The sequence below is a fragment of the Bos grunniens genome, chromosome 11 (assembly GCF_055505025.1).
Source record: "Bos grunniens cultivar Pamir isolate PY7600 chromosome 11, Bosgru_T2T1.0, whole genome shotgun sequence".
Classification (NCBI taxonomy): Eukaryota; Metazoa; Chordata; class Mammalia; order Artiodactyla; family Bovidae; genus Bos; species Bos grunniens.
The window spans coordinates 901817-916107 of NC_141175.1; the positions used below are offsets into that span (position 1 = coordinate 901817).

Sequence of the window (14291 nt, forward strand, 5' to 3'; positions counted from 1 at the left end):
ACATATGAAATAAGGAGTGAGTTTTCAGATGGGTAAAGAGAAATTCATACAGCAGAGAGGCAAAGGAGAGCCAACATTTAAATAACTGGAATGTATGAAAAGCAAAAATAAAACAATGTAATGGAACTAACATTTAACACTGTAATCCCAGAAATTTTTCCTGAAATGAAATAACATCTGTCAATTGATTTTTGACAAAAGTACCAAAGTAATTCTATTGAAAAGGGCTGCCTTTCCAACAAATGGTAGGAGGACAAGCGGACATCAGTGGTGGTGCGGGGTGGGGTAGTAAGAACCACAACCCTTTCTTACCTCATGCCATACATAAAGATTAACTCAAAGACCTCAGCTTTCAGAAAGATGGAATAGAAGTACCTTCTTTCATTCATCCTCTGAGGACAACTAAAAACCCTGGACATCATATATAAGGCAAACCTAGAAGATTTGTCTAGGTTTCAATCAAAAAATCACTTGTCATACCAGGAAAATCTCAATTTGAATGAGAAAAGATAATCAATAAACACCAAGATAACACAGATGTTAAAGCATCCATCATAAAAATGTTTTGACAGATGTAAAAACACACTCGAAACAAGTGAGGGAAAAACCTCAGGAAAGAAACAGAAGATATACAGAACCAAACACAAATTTTGGAAGTGAAAAATTCAGTAACTGAAAGTAGAAACTTAACAGACGGGCTCAACAGCAGAACGGAGGGCACAAACGAAAGGACTAGGGGACTGGAGGACAGACAGTAAAGTTACTCAGTCTGAACAACAGAGAGAGACCAGACGGAAAAAAGTGAGCAGTCCCAGGGGCCTTCGGGACTGTAACAAAAGATCTACCATTCGTGTCAACAGAGTCCTGGAAAGAAAGGAGAAGGAGGGCAGAGCTGAAGACGTATTCAAAGACATATGGATGAAAAATTTCCAAAACTGGCAAAAAGACAAAAATCTACAAATTTAAGAAGCTGAGTGAATCCCAAACAGGATAAACCTAAAGAAATTCATGCCAAAATACATCATAATCAAACTTCTGAAATATAAAGAAAAAAAATCTTGAAAGCAGTGAGAGAGAAACAACATCTTACCTATAGGAAGAAAACAATTCGAATGACACTGGATTTCTCATCAGAAACCATGGAGGTCAGAAGCATGAGGCACACGTTTTTTCAAGTGCTGAAAAAAAAAGAACTGTCAACCCAGAATTCTATACCCAGTGAAAATATCCTTCAGGAATGAAAGGAAAATCAAGACATTCTCAGATGAAGGAAAACTAAGAGAATTTTCACCTGTAGAACTACCCTAAAAGAATGGCTAAGGAAGGTCCTCCAAACAGAAAGTAAGCTATGAAAGAAGAAATATTGGAATATCAGGAAGGAAGAAATAAAGAACAATAGGAAGAGTAAAAATACAGCACACTTTCCTTTTCCTCTTGAGTTCTCTAAATTACATTTGCCAGTGAAGCAAAAATTATAACATACATTGATGTACTTAAATACATGTGTAATTATGCACGGGGAGGAAAAAGAGAGGCAAAATGTCTATACTTATTCCGACTGATAGAAGGACAACCCTGGTGTATTGAGACATACGTAATCGGAGAAGGCGATGGCACCCCACTCCAGTACTCTTGCCTGGAAAATCCCATGGACGGAGGAGCCTGGTGGGCTGCAGTCCATGGGGTCGCACAGAGTCGGACACGACTGAAGTGACTTAGCAGCAGCAGCATACATATGTAATACTTAGAAGAACCATCAAAAAACCAATACAGACACACTCAAAAATACTATAGATGAATCAAAATGGAATTCTAAAATATACACAAGTAACTCACATGAATGCAGGAGAAAGAAACCAGAGAAATAAAAAATAGAAAAAATAAACAGTATGCAACAGTACATATAAGCGATAATATATATATTAAACATAAACTGTCTGAATATGCTTCCCCCAAACAAAGAACGGACAGAGTGGATGAAAAATACGACCCAACAATATGCTGTCTACACGAAACTAACTTAAAATATAAATATATAGCTAGGTTAAAAGTAAAAAGATGAAAAAGATATATATCTTAAGTGGAAATATTAAATTAAAAAACAAGAGTGTGTATATTTATATCAGATAAAGTAGATATCAAAGCAAAGAAATTTATCAGGTACAGAGAGACATATTACACAATGATAAAAGGGTCAAGATTTTCAAGAAGACGAAATTCTAAATGTGTATGTACTCAACAACAGAGCTGGAAAATACGTGAAGCAAAAACTGACAAAACTAAACGGAGAAATAGTTCTTTGATCTGGAAATGTTTAAAACCAAAGTGAATGAAAATGTAAAGATGACATATCAAAATCTGTGAGACACAGCTAAAGCGATACTAAGATGAAAATTTACAGCACTAAACGTTTACATTAGAAAAGAGGAAAATACTTAATCTAAGTTCCCACCTCAGGATACTAGTAAAGAACAAAATAAACCCAAAGCACAAAGAATGAATAAAATAATAGGGAAAGAAACTGAATGCAACTGGAGAAAGAAAAACCACAGAGAAAAGTGAATGAAGTAAGAGTCCATTTCTAGGGACTTCCCTGGTGGTGTAGTGGCTAAGATGCCAAGCTCCAAATGCAGGGGCCCAAGTTTGATCCCTAGGCGTGGAATCAGATGCCAAGTGCCACCACCAAGACCCAGTGCGCCCAGATAAAAAAGTATATTTTAAAAAAGAACCCATTTCTTTGAAAAGATCCATAAAATAAAAAAAGTTTTTAGTAAGACTAACAAAAAAGAGACAAGACACAAAGTACCAATGTCAAGAATGAGACAACAGCTGTCACTACAGATCGTGATGATGAGAGGGTAACAGGCAGGAAGGCCAGGGGTCTCCAAACTGAGGAAATAGCCTGCAAGTGTCAGACATTCTTATTTCTCTTAAGCGGCAGGAGGGAACAAACTAGCGATATTTTTTCCTTCTCTATACAAATTTAAAAAGAGGTTTCTCTTAAAATACTGTGTTGCCATAATGACACCTGGTTTCACCTGAAGTTAACTATTCTCAAACCTGCTGCTGCTGCTGCTGCTGCTAAGTCGCTTCAGTCGTGTCCGACCCTGTGCGACCCCGTAGACGGCAGCCCAACATGCTCCCCCGTCCCTGGGATTCTCCAGGCAAGAATCCTGGAGTGGGCTGCCATCTCCTTCTCCAATGCATGAAAGTGGAAAGTGAAAGTGAAGTCGCTCAGTCAGGTCCGACTTAGCGACCCCATGGACTGCAGCCTACCAGGCCCCTCCATCCATGGGATTTTCCAGGCAAGAGTACTAGAGTAGGGTGCCATTGCCTTCTCCGATTCTCAAACCTAGAGATAACCAACGCCTTTTTCTTATGGGAATGTTTGTCTTAAGCTATGCTAATGTACTATGCATTTACCCCAGACTCTGTCTTCAAGTTGGTTCCGCCTCTTGGCTCAGAACCTACTTGACAAACCAGCATGTTATACTCAAATACTGTTCCCCTAATCCATGTAAACGAAACTATTTGTATGGTGATCTGCCCTTCTTCAAGATTCAAGTTAATCATTTTATGGCCCACGATGAACCATTTGGTGCCAAGATTATCCCAAAATGCATCTTATGGGTGAGGGGCCTGGTGCCATGCTGAGTTTTAAGGCATTCCTTTAATTAACAGACTGCTAGTGACTATACAACATCCAGCTGAAGACTAGCAGGGGGGTACTCTTCTGCCCCCTTCTGATGCCTATGTCAGAAGCTTTCTCTATCTCCTTGATACTTTAATAAAACTTTATTACACAGAAGCTCTGAGTGATCAAGCCTCGTCTCTGGCCCCGGACTGAATTCTTCTCCTCCCGGGGCCAAGAACCCCGGCGTCTTTGCGTGATTCAACCTTTCAATGACATCAAAAGATAAGGGAATACTACAAACAACTATTGGAGAAAGAAACGGCACCCACTCCAGTATTCTAGCCTGGAAAATCCCATGGACAGAGGAGCCTGTCGGGCTACAGTCCGTGGGGTCACAAAGAGTCAGGCACGACTGACTGACTAACACTTGGCTAACACAAACAACCATACACACATAAAAGTCATAGCTTAAACAAAAGGGCCGTTCCTTCAAAAGCACAGACCAATGCCACTCACCCAGTACGGTTAGATAACAGAGCCCCATTAAGGGCAGTTTTTAAATTCTAATAGATGTTTCATCAGCAAATGTCTCCCAACATTTTAAGAATTAACACCAATTCTACACAATCTCCTCCAAAAAAATAATAAAAAATACTGTCCAATTCATTTTAAGAATCAGCATTATTCTGATACCAAAATCAGAAAGAGTACAAAAAAGAAAACTATAGAGTAATATCTCTCATAAATACAAAAGCCAAACTCTCTAACAAAATACTATCAAACAGAAATCAGCAATATATAAAGTAATTATACACAAGTTTATCCCAGGATGCAAGGCAGGTCAATACTTGAAAATCAATCAATGCAGACTACCACATTACAGGAGAAAAACCACATGATCCCATTAACTGAGGCAGAAACTTTGATAAAATTCAACACTTTAATATAAAAACTTAGGGGAAAAAAGAGATAAAGGGGAATTTCCTCAACTTGAAAGAACATCTTAAAAACAAGAGACTTACAATGAATATTATACTGAGTGGTGAAAGGTGGAGTGCTCCCTCCTCCCACCAGATGGGAAGAAGCACTGGAGGTGACTCCCAGTGGCACGAGGGAAGAGGGGAAACAAAAGGCATATGTATCAGAAAGCAAAAACAAAACTGTTCATTTGCAGGGTACCTGATTCCTTATAGTAAATATTCAGTCCATCCTAAAGGAAATCAGTCCTGCATATTCATCAGAAGGACTGATGCTGAAGCTGAAACTCCAATACTTTGGTCACCTGGTGTGAAGAACCGACTCACTAGAAAAGACCTTGATGCTGGGAAAGACTGAAGGCAGGAGGAGAAGCGGACGACAGAGGATGACACGGTTGGATGACATCACCTCCTCAGTGGACACGACTGTGAGTGAACTCCGGGAGTCTGTGATGGACGGGGAGGCCTGGTGTGCTGCAATGGGGTCGCAAAGAGTTGGACACAACTGAGTGACTGAACTGAACTGAAGGAACACTAAGGGGAAATACAAACTAAAATTGCATAATTCTTTTAAAATCTGGTGAAAAGGAAAACACCAAACATCAGAATCTATAGGACACAATTAAATTGGTAATCAGAGGAAAATTCACAACCCTAAATAACCATATAACAAAAACTAAAGACTAAAATACACTAAGCCTCCCACTGAAGAAGGTAGAAAAGAATGACAAAGTAAAACACAATGGCAGTAGGAGGAAAATAATAAGAATAAAATTAGAAAAAAATGATTAAAAACAATATTAATAGAACTCATAAAGATGCTGGTTCTGTTTATAAAAATCCACAAAACTTATAAACTACTAACTATTTTAATCAAGAAAAAGGAGAAAATACAAAATATACAGGATAAAAAATGAGAAGGGGGAAAAAAAACACTGAACCAGAGGAAACTGTTTTAAAAACTTAAGCTACTTCTTTGTATCCATGTAAATACATTGGAAAACCTAAAATAAAAGGATCATTTCTAAGGAAATTATAATTTACTAAATTGATCTTAGGAGATAAAAAAAAGTTTAAATAGACCAATATCTATTCAGAGGCAGATAATTTAATCTATTAAATTATTTATATTTATTTAATTTAATTTAATTTAAATTTATATTTATTTAATCTATTAAATCTATTAAATAATTTAATCTAATTTAAATTATTTAAATTTAATGATTTAAATAAATTAAATTAATTTTATTTAAATATTTAATATTTAAATATTGATTTAAATGATCTAATTTAATTTAAATTTATTTAATCCATTAAATCTATTAAATAATTTAATCTATTAAATTATCAAAGGACTGTCCAACAACAAAAACCAAACCCAGATGACTTCACAAAGGAATTATACTAAATCTTTAAAGACCAAGTAATCCTAATGCTACTTAAACTATCCCAGAAACGAAATAGAATCAAACATTCTAATTGTTTTTACGGATCAATAATAGGTATATCCACAGAACATCTCCTCCAGTAACATTTCTCAACAGATCACCTCTTATTTTTATTGCTGCTGTGGTTTAGTGGCTAAGTTGTGTCCAACTCTTTTGTGACCCCATGAACTGTAGGCTGCCAGGCACTTCTGTCCATTATTGGGTTGGCCAAAAAGTAAAATCAATGGAAAAACTCAAATAAACTCTCTGGGCAACCCAATATAATACTCACACTTCAGGAGAATATATGTATCTCTCATTACAGTGTTGTTGAGGTTTTCTTGACTGATGTTTATGTAGGAAAAATGTATAAATCCCCAGAATGCAAAACATTTTCTTTTAATTGGGGGAAAACCTTCAGGCGTGATTCCAAAGTCAGCTGGTTAGCTATCAGAATCATGTGTGGATGTTTGGGAAAAGTGTGAGTTTCGCTGAAGGAGGTGTCCAGAGCTACTGCCTGTGAACAGCCATTTCAACTGTCACCATCAGGAAACAACGTATTAAGTGTTTCGTGTACTAATATGATAGTTTTTACTTTTCAGTGATTAACTGCGCTTGAGTTCTATTTTAAGAAATTGGTTGGGGATTTGAGTACAACCAATTATAATACATTACAGTTTTTATAGTACATTAAGTTTTTCCCACTTAAAATGGGAAATTGGACTCCCAAGACAACATTTGATTTTTAGGAATGGATTAGTGAGGTTAAGCAAGAAATAACTATATGGCATTAATACCAAAACCTTATGACACTTGAACATAATGTAGGAAAGTTACACATCTCAATACCAATCCAAAAATCTTCCGTGAAGCATAATCAAAGAAAGCCCAACATCACATAAAAAATAATTATGATAACCTAATGTAGTTTTTTGTAAGATTGCAAAAGAAAGCTTTTTACTATAAATCTCCATATGTAAGCAGAAAAGATATGATCTCTATGGATGCTGAAAAGGCCTTCAACAAAATTCAACATGTATTTCAGATAAAAGAATACTTACTGAAATAGAAATTAATAAAGTCTATAACATTACCTAGACCCAGACATCCTGGAATGTGAAGTCAAGTGGGCCTTAGAAAGCATCACTATGAACAAAGCTAGTCGAGGTGATGGAATTCCAGTTGAGCTATTCCAAATCCTGAAAGATGATGCTGTGAAAGTGCTGCACTCAATATGCCAGCAAATTTGGAAAACTCAGCAGTGGCCACAGGACTGGAAAAGGTCCGTTTTCATTCCAATCCCAAAGAAAGGCAATGCCAAAGAATGCTCAAACTACTGCACAATTGCACTCATCTCACACACTACTAAAGTAATGCTCAAAATTCTCCAAGCCAGGCTTTAGCAATATGTGAACCGTGAACTTCCTGATATTCAAGCTGGTTTTAGAAAAGGCAGAGGAACCAGAGATCAAATTGCCAACATCCGCTGGATCATGGAAAGCAAGAGAGTTCCAGAAAAACATCTATTTCTGCTTTACTGACTATGCCAAAGCCTTTGACTGTGTGGATCACAATCAACTGTGGAAAATTCTGGAAGAGATGGGAATACCAGACCACCTGATCTGCCTCTCGAGAAATGTGTATGCAGGTCAGGAAGCAACAGTTAGAACTGGACATGGAACAACAGACTGGTTCCAAATAGGAAAAGGAGTACATCAAGGCTGTATATTGTCACCCTGTTTATTTAACTTATATGCAGAGTACATCATGAGAAACGCTGGACTGGAAGAAACACAAGCTGGAATCAAGATTGCCGGGAGAAATATCAATCACCTCAGATATGCAGATGACACCATCCTTATGGCAGAAAGTGAAGAGGAACTCAAAAGCCTCTTGATGAAAGTGAAAGAGGAGAGTGAAAAAGTGGGCTTAAAGCTCAACATTCAGAAAATGAAGATCATGGCATCCGGTCCCATCACTTCATGGGAAATAGATGGGGAAACAGTGGAAACAGTGTCAGACTTTATTTTTCTGGGCTCCAAAATCACTACAGATGGTGACTGCAGCCATGAAATTAAAAGATGTTTACTCCTTGGAAGGAAAGTGATGACCAACCTAGATAGCATATTCAAAAGCAGAGACATTACTTTGCCAACAAAGGTTCGTCTAGTCAAGGGTATGGTTTTTCCTGTGGTCATGTATGGATGTGAGAGTTCGACTGTAAAGAAGGCTGAGCGCCGAAGAATTGATGCTTTTGAACTGTGGTGTTGGAGAAGACTCTTGAGAGTCCCTTGGACTGCAAGGAGATCCAACCAGTCCATTCTGAAGGAGATCAGCCCTGGGATTACTTTGGAAGGAATGATGCTAAAGCTGAAACTCCAGTACTTTGGCCACCTCATGCGAAGAATTGACTCATTGGAAAAGACTCTGATGCTGGGAGGGATTGGGGGCAAGAGGAGAAGGGGACGACAGAGGATGAAATGGCTGCATGGCATCACTGACTCGTTGGACATGAGTCTCAGTGACCTCCGGGAGTTGTTGATGGATAGGGAGGCCTGGCGTGCTGCGATTCATGGGTTCGCAAAAAGTCGGACACGACTGAGCGACTGATCTGATCTGATCTGATAACATGACTTTATACACATACACACACACACACCTCTCAAGCCCAAAACTATAATCTTACTTAGGTAGGCAGAAACAAGGTAAGGGGACCCACTAACTCCAATGTTAGTATATTTGCTGGTGCAACCAGGCAGCAAAAAAGAAAGAAAAAAGAAGGAAGGAAAACCTAAGATTTAGAAAGGAATAGTTAGAACTGTATTGCAAAGTTTTATATAATATACTTAGGGGAAAAAAAGACAATCAGTGCTAAAACTAATGAACGATTTGAGGATTCAGGAAAGTAGTCGGACACAAAATTAACATATAGAAGCCAATAGCCTAACATTCTGCTTCTAGCAGAAGTAATAACAGGGACCAAGTTAACCCTCCCATGAGTAACAATCAAAAACACCAAATGTTAAGAAAATGAAAAGCCACAAACTGGGAAAAAATATTTGCAAATCACATATCTGATAAAAGTCTTATATTAAAATTATACAAAGAACTCTAAAAAGTCAACAATTAGAAAACAACCTAATTAAAATGTGGACAAAAAGTCTGTTTTCAGACCACAATGAAGTAAACTAGAAATTGATAACAAAGATAATTCTCAAAGTACACAAAAATTAAACAGCATACTTCTAGATAACATATGAGTCAAAGAAGAAGTTCCAAGGGAAACTGTAAGATATTTTAACTAAATGAAAATGAAAACACAATTTTAACAAAGTTTGTTGGATAGAAGGAATTTATAGCACTGAGCGCATACATTAGAAAATAAAAGCCCAAAATCAATCATTTAGCTTCCACCTTAGGAAACAAGAAAAAGAAGAGGAATTTCAATCCAGAGGAAGCAGAAGACAAGCAATAATGAGAATTAGAGCAGAAATCAATGAAATTGAAAGCAGCAGAGAATATTAATGAAACCAAAAGCTGGTTCCTTGAAAGGATTAATAAACACTGATAAGCCTCTAGCTAGGCTAAGATAAAAGAGGGAAAAGAAAAATTTCTAACATCGGAAATAAAAGAGGACACATCACTACTGATCCCATGGACATTAAAGGATAATAAACTAATACTCTGAACAACTCTATGCCCACAAATTTGATAAACTGTGAAATGAGCCAATTCCTTGTACGGATACAATCTGCCAAAACTCACACAAGAAAAAATAGATAATTTAAATATGCTTATAGCTATTAAAGTGAAAGATCGAATCAATAATTACCTTCTAAAACAGAAAGCACCAGGCCCAGATAGGTTCACTGGTGAATTCTACAAAATACCTAAGAAAGAAATCATAGCCATTTCCTACAATCTCTTTCAGAAGATAGAAGCAAATCTGAACAAATTCTAGGAGGCCAGCATTTTACCCTAATACTAAAACCAGTCAAGACATCACAAGGAAACTATACACCACTATCTCTCATGAATATAGATTAAAAATTCTCAAACAAAATACTGGCAAATCAAATCCAAAAAAGTATAAAAAGAATTATATACCACAACCAAGTGGAATTAACCCCAATATGAGAGACTGGTCCAAGAATCAGAAATCAATTAATATAATCCATCATATCAACAAACCAAAAAAGAAAAATCATTTGCTCATATCAACAGGTACAAAGAAAAAAAAAAGGCATTTGACAAATCCAATATCTATTCATCATAAAAACTCTCAGTAAATTGGAATAGGGGGAATTTCCTCAACTTTATAAAGAACATGTACCAAAAACCCTATAGCTAGCATCATACTTAATAGTGAGAAACTCAAAGCTGTCTTAAAAAGATCACATACAAGGAAAAGATGTCACCCTCTCTCCAATCCTTTTCAACACCATACTGGAAGTCCTCACTAAAGCAACAAGGGGGAAAAGAAAAAAAAGAGAAATAAAAAGTTTACAGATTGGTAAGTAAGACTAAAAAAAAGAAAAAAAAAAACCTGTATTTGTTAGCAGATGACTTGATCATCTATTTAGAAAATCTGAAAGAATCAAAAAAAAAAAAATTCCTACAAGGTTTCAGGATACAAGCTGAACATACAAAAGTCAATTGTTTTCCTATATACCAACAATGAACAAGTGAAATTTAAAATTACAAACACAACACTATGCACATTAACATCCCCTCAAATGAAATACTTAAGTATAAATCCAACAAAATATGTGCAAGTTTTCCCCTATAAGGAAAACTATAAACTCCAATGAATTAAATAAAAGAGTTAAATAAATGGAGAGGCATTCCTTGTTCATGGATGGAAGGATTCAACATTGTCAAGTTGCCAGTTCTTTCCAACTTGATCTATAGATTCAAGGCAATCTCAATAAAAATCCCAACAAGTTGTTTCATGGGTATCAGCAAAGTGATTCTAGAGTTTTATAAGGTGATGTAAAAGACTCAGAATAGCCAACAGTGTAATTTCAAAGAAGACCAAAGTTAGAGGATCAGCATTACCCAACTTCTGGAGTGGGCTGCCATTTCCTTCTCCAGGGGATCTTCCCAACCCAGGGATCAAACCTGGGTCTCCTGCACTGCAGACAGACGCTTTACCGTCTGAGCCACTAGGGAAGCCCGAGACTTACTACACAGCTATGGTAATCAAAACAGTGTGGTCCTCGTGAAAGAATGAGCAAACGGATCAACAGAACAGAAAAGAGAGTCCAGAAACAGATTCCCACAAATCACAGTCAGTGCAGTGGAGCAAAGTCTTTTCAGTAAATGGTGCTGGAGCAACTGGACATCCAACGCAAGATGAAAAAGAGAGTCTAGAGAGATTTTCCCACCCCTCACAAAAATTAACCCAAAATGGCTCACAGGCCTAAACACGAAATGCAAAATCACAACACTCCTGTTGCTGTCCAGTCACTAAATCCTGTCTGACTCTGCAACCCCATGAACTGCAGCATGCCAGACTTCCCTGTGCTTAGTCACTCAGTCATGTCCAGCTCTTTGCAATCCATGGACTGTAGCCCACCAGGTTCCTCTGTCCATGGTGATTCTCCAGGCAAGATTACTGAAAGGGTTGCCATTCCCTTCTCCAGGGGATCTTCCCAACCCAGGGATCAAACCCAGTTCTCCCACACTGCAGGCAGATTCTTTACCGTCTGAGCCACCAGGGAAGCCCAAGAATACTAGAGAGGGTAGCTCATCCCTTCTCCAGGTGAGCTTCCCGACCCAAGAATCAAACTGGGGTCTCCTACATTGCAGGCAGATTCTTTACCAGTTGAGCTACCAGGGAAAGATTGAGGGCAAGAGGAGAAGGGGGCAACAGAGGATGACATGATTGGATGGCATCACTGACTCAGTAGACATGAGTTTCAGCAAACTCCAGGAGATAGTGAAGGACAGGCTTCCCATGGACTGCAGACTTCACTATCTCCTGGAGTCAGTGATGCCATCCAATCATCTCATCCTCTGTTGCCCCTTTGTCCTCTCGCCCTCGGTCCTTCCTAGCACCAGGATATTTTCCAATAACATTCCTACTGCTGCTGCTGCTAAGTTGCTTCAGTCATGTCCAACTCTGTGCGACCCCATAGACGGCGGCCCACCAGGCTACCCCATCCCTGGGATTCTCCAGGCGAGAACACTGGAGTGGGTTGCCATTTCCTTCTCCAATGCATGAAAGTGAAAAGTGAAAGTCAAGTCGCTCAGTTATGTCCAACTCTTCTCGACCCCATGGACTGCAGCCTACCAGGTTGCTCCATCCGTGGGATTTGCCAGGCAAGAGTACTGGAGTGGGGTGCTACTGCCTTCTCCAAATAACATTCCTAGAAGATAATTAACAACTTCTGCTCTATAAAAGACACCAACAGAATGAGAAGACAAGCAACAAATTGAGAGAAAATGTTTGCAAAAGACACATCAGATAAAAGACTGTTATTCAAAATACACAACTAAAACTCAACAATAAAAATAACTACCTGAATAAAATATGGGCAAAAGACCTTAACAGACATCTCACAAAAGAAGATATACAGAGGGTGGATAAGCACGTGAAGATGTCCCACAGCAAATGATATCAAGGAAATGAAAATCAACACAATCTGATACCACTGCACACCAGTTAGAATGGCCAAATTCTGGAACACTAGCAATACCAAATGCTGTCAAAATGTGGAGCAACAGAAATTCTCATTCACTGCTGGTGGGAATGCAAAATGGTACAGCCAGTTTTGTGGTTTCTTCAAAACTAAATATTTTTTTGCCATGTGAACCAACCATCGTTCTCTTTAGTACTTACCCAAAGGAGCTGAAAATTTATGTCCACACAAAAATGTGCACACAAATGTTTATAGCAGCTTTATTCATATTGCCAAAATTTGGAGGCAGCCAAGATGTTCTCAAGTAGTTGAATGGATAAACTAAGGTGCATCCAGATAATGGAATGTTGAAATGAAGTGCAAGTCGCTCAGTCATGTCTGACTCTTTGCGACCCCATGGGCTATACAGTCCATGGGATTCTCCAGGCCAGAATACTGGAGTGGGAAGCCGTTCCCTTCTCCAGGGGATCTTCCCAACCCAGGGTTGAACCCAGGTCTCCCGCATTGCAGGTGGATTCTTCACCAGCTGAGCCACCAGGGAAGCCCTGGATAATAACATTATGGAATGTTCTTCAGCACTGAAAAAAAAAATGAGCTATCAAGCCATGAAAAGACATAGAGAAACCTTAAATTGCATGTTGGTAAGGGAAAGAGGTCAATCTGAAGAGGCTACATACTGTATGATTCCAACTACATGGCATTCTGGAAAAGGCAAAACAACGCGGACCATGGAAAGGTCAGTGGTGGGAGTCACGGACGGACAGGCAGAGCACAGAGAGTTTTCAGGGTACTGAAAATATTCTGTACGTGTGGCCATACAGTGATGGATGTATCTTATTATACATTTGTCCAAACACACAGAACGTACAATACCAAGAGTGAACTCTAACGCAGCCTATAGACTTTGAGTGATTATGATGGGCCAATGTAGGTTCATCTTTGGTTAAAAAAAGAAAGCGCCATTCTGATGAGTAATAGGGAGGCTACTGCATGTGTGGGGGCAGAGAGTATATGGAAATCTTGGTACCTTCCTCCCAATTTTGTTCTGAAACTTAAACTGCTCTTTAAAAAATTAAGTCTCTACAATTTTTTTCAAATAAAATATTTAAAAGTGAGCAAAAGATATTAATAGGCACCTAACCAAAGAAGATATACAGATATTAAATCAGCATATTAAAAGAAGCTCAACATCATGTGTTATTAAGGAATTATAAGCTAATAAATGAGATATCATTACACACTTACTAGAATGGAGAAAATTCAAAACATGGGCAGTACCAACTGTTGGAGAGGCATGTGAAGCACTAGGAATTCTCATTTATTGCTGGTGGGAATGTAAAGCAATACAGCCAATTTGTTAGATCAGGTTCTTAAAAAAGATAAATGCAGTTTCACCATATAGTCCAAAAATCACACTCTTAGATATTTACCCAAATGAGCTGGAAATGTATGCGCACACAAAAACCTGAACATGAATGCTTATTCATGAACATGAATGCTTTATTCATAATTGCCAAAATTTTCCAAACAACCAAGGTGTCCTTCAACAGATGGATGGATAAATAAACTGTGGTCCACCCCAACAACCAAATAGTATTCAGCACAAAAA

General features: G+C 38.1%; 1 protein-coding gene across 6 annotated transcripts in view; it reads right to left on the bottom strand.

Annotated features, from left to right (window-relative positions):
* CACNA1B (calcium voltage-gated channel subunit alpha1 B) overlaps positions 1-14291 on the bottom strand; it is a 213472-nt gene that overhangs the window by 70862 nt on the left and 128319 nt on the right. The window contains exon 1 of one of the 6 annotated variants that reach the window (XM_086323924.1): positions 1091-1168. The exons of the other annotated variants lie outside the window; for them this stretch is intronic. The gene's annotated coding sequence lies outside the window, so the exon portion shown is untranslated. Of the gene's footprint in view, positions 1-1090; positions 1169-14291 lie in introns of those variants that run through there. 6 annotated transcript variants of the gene reach the window in all.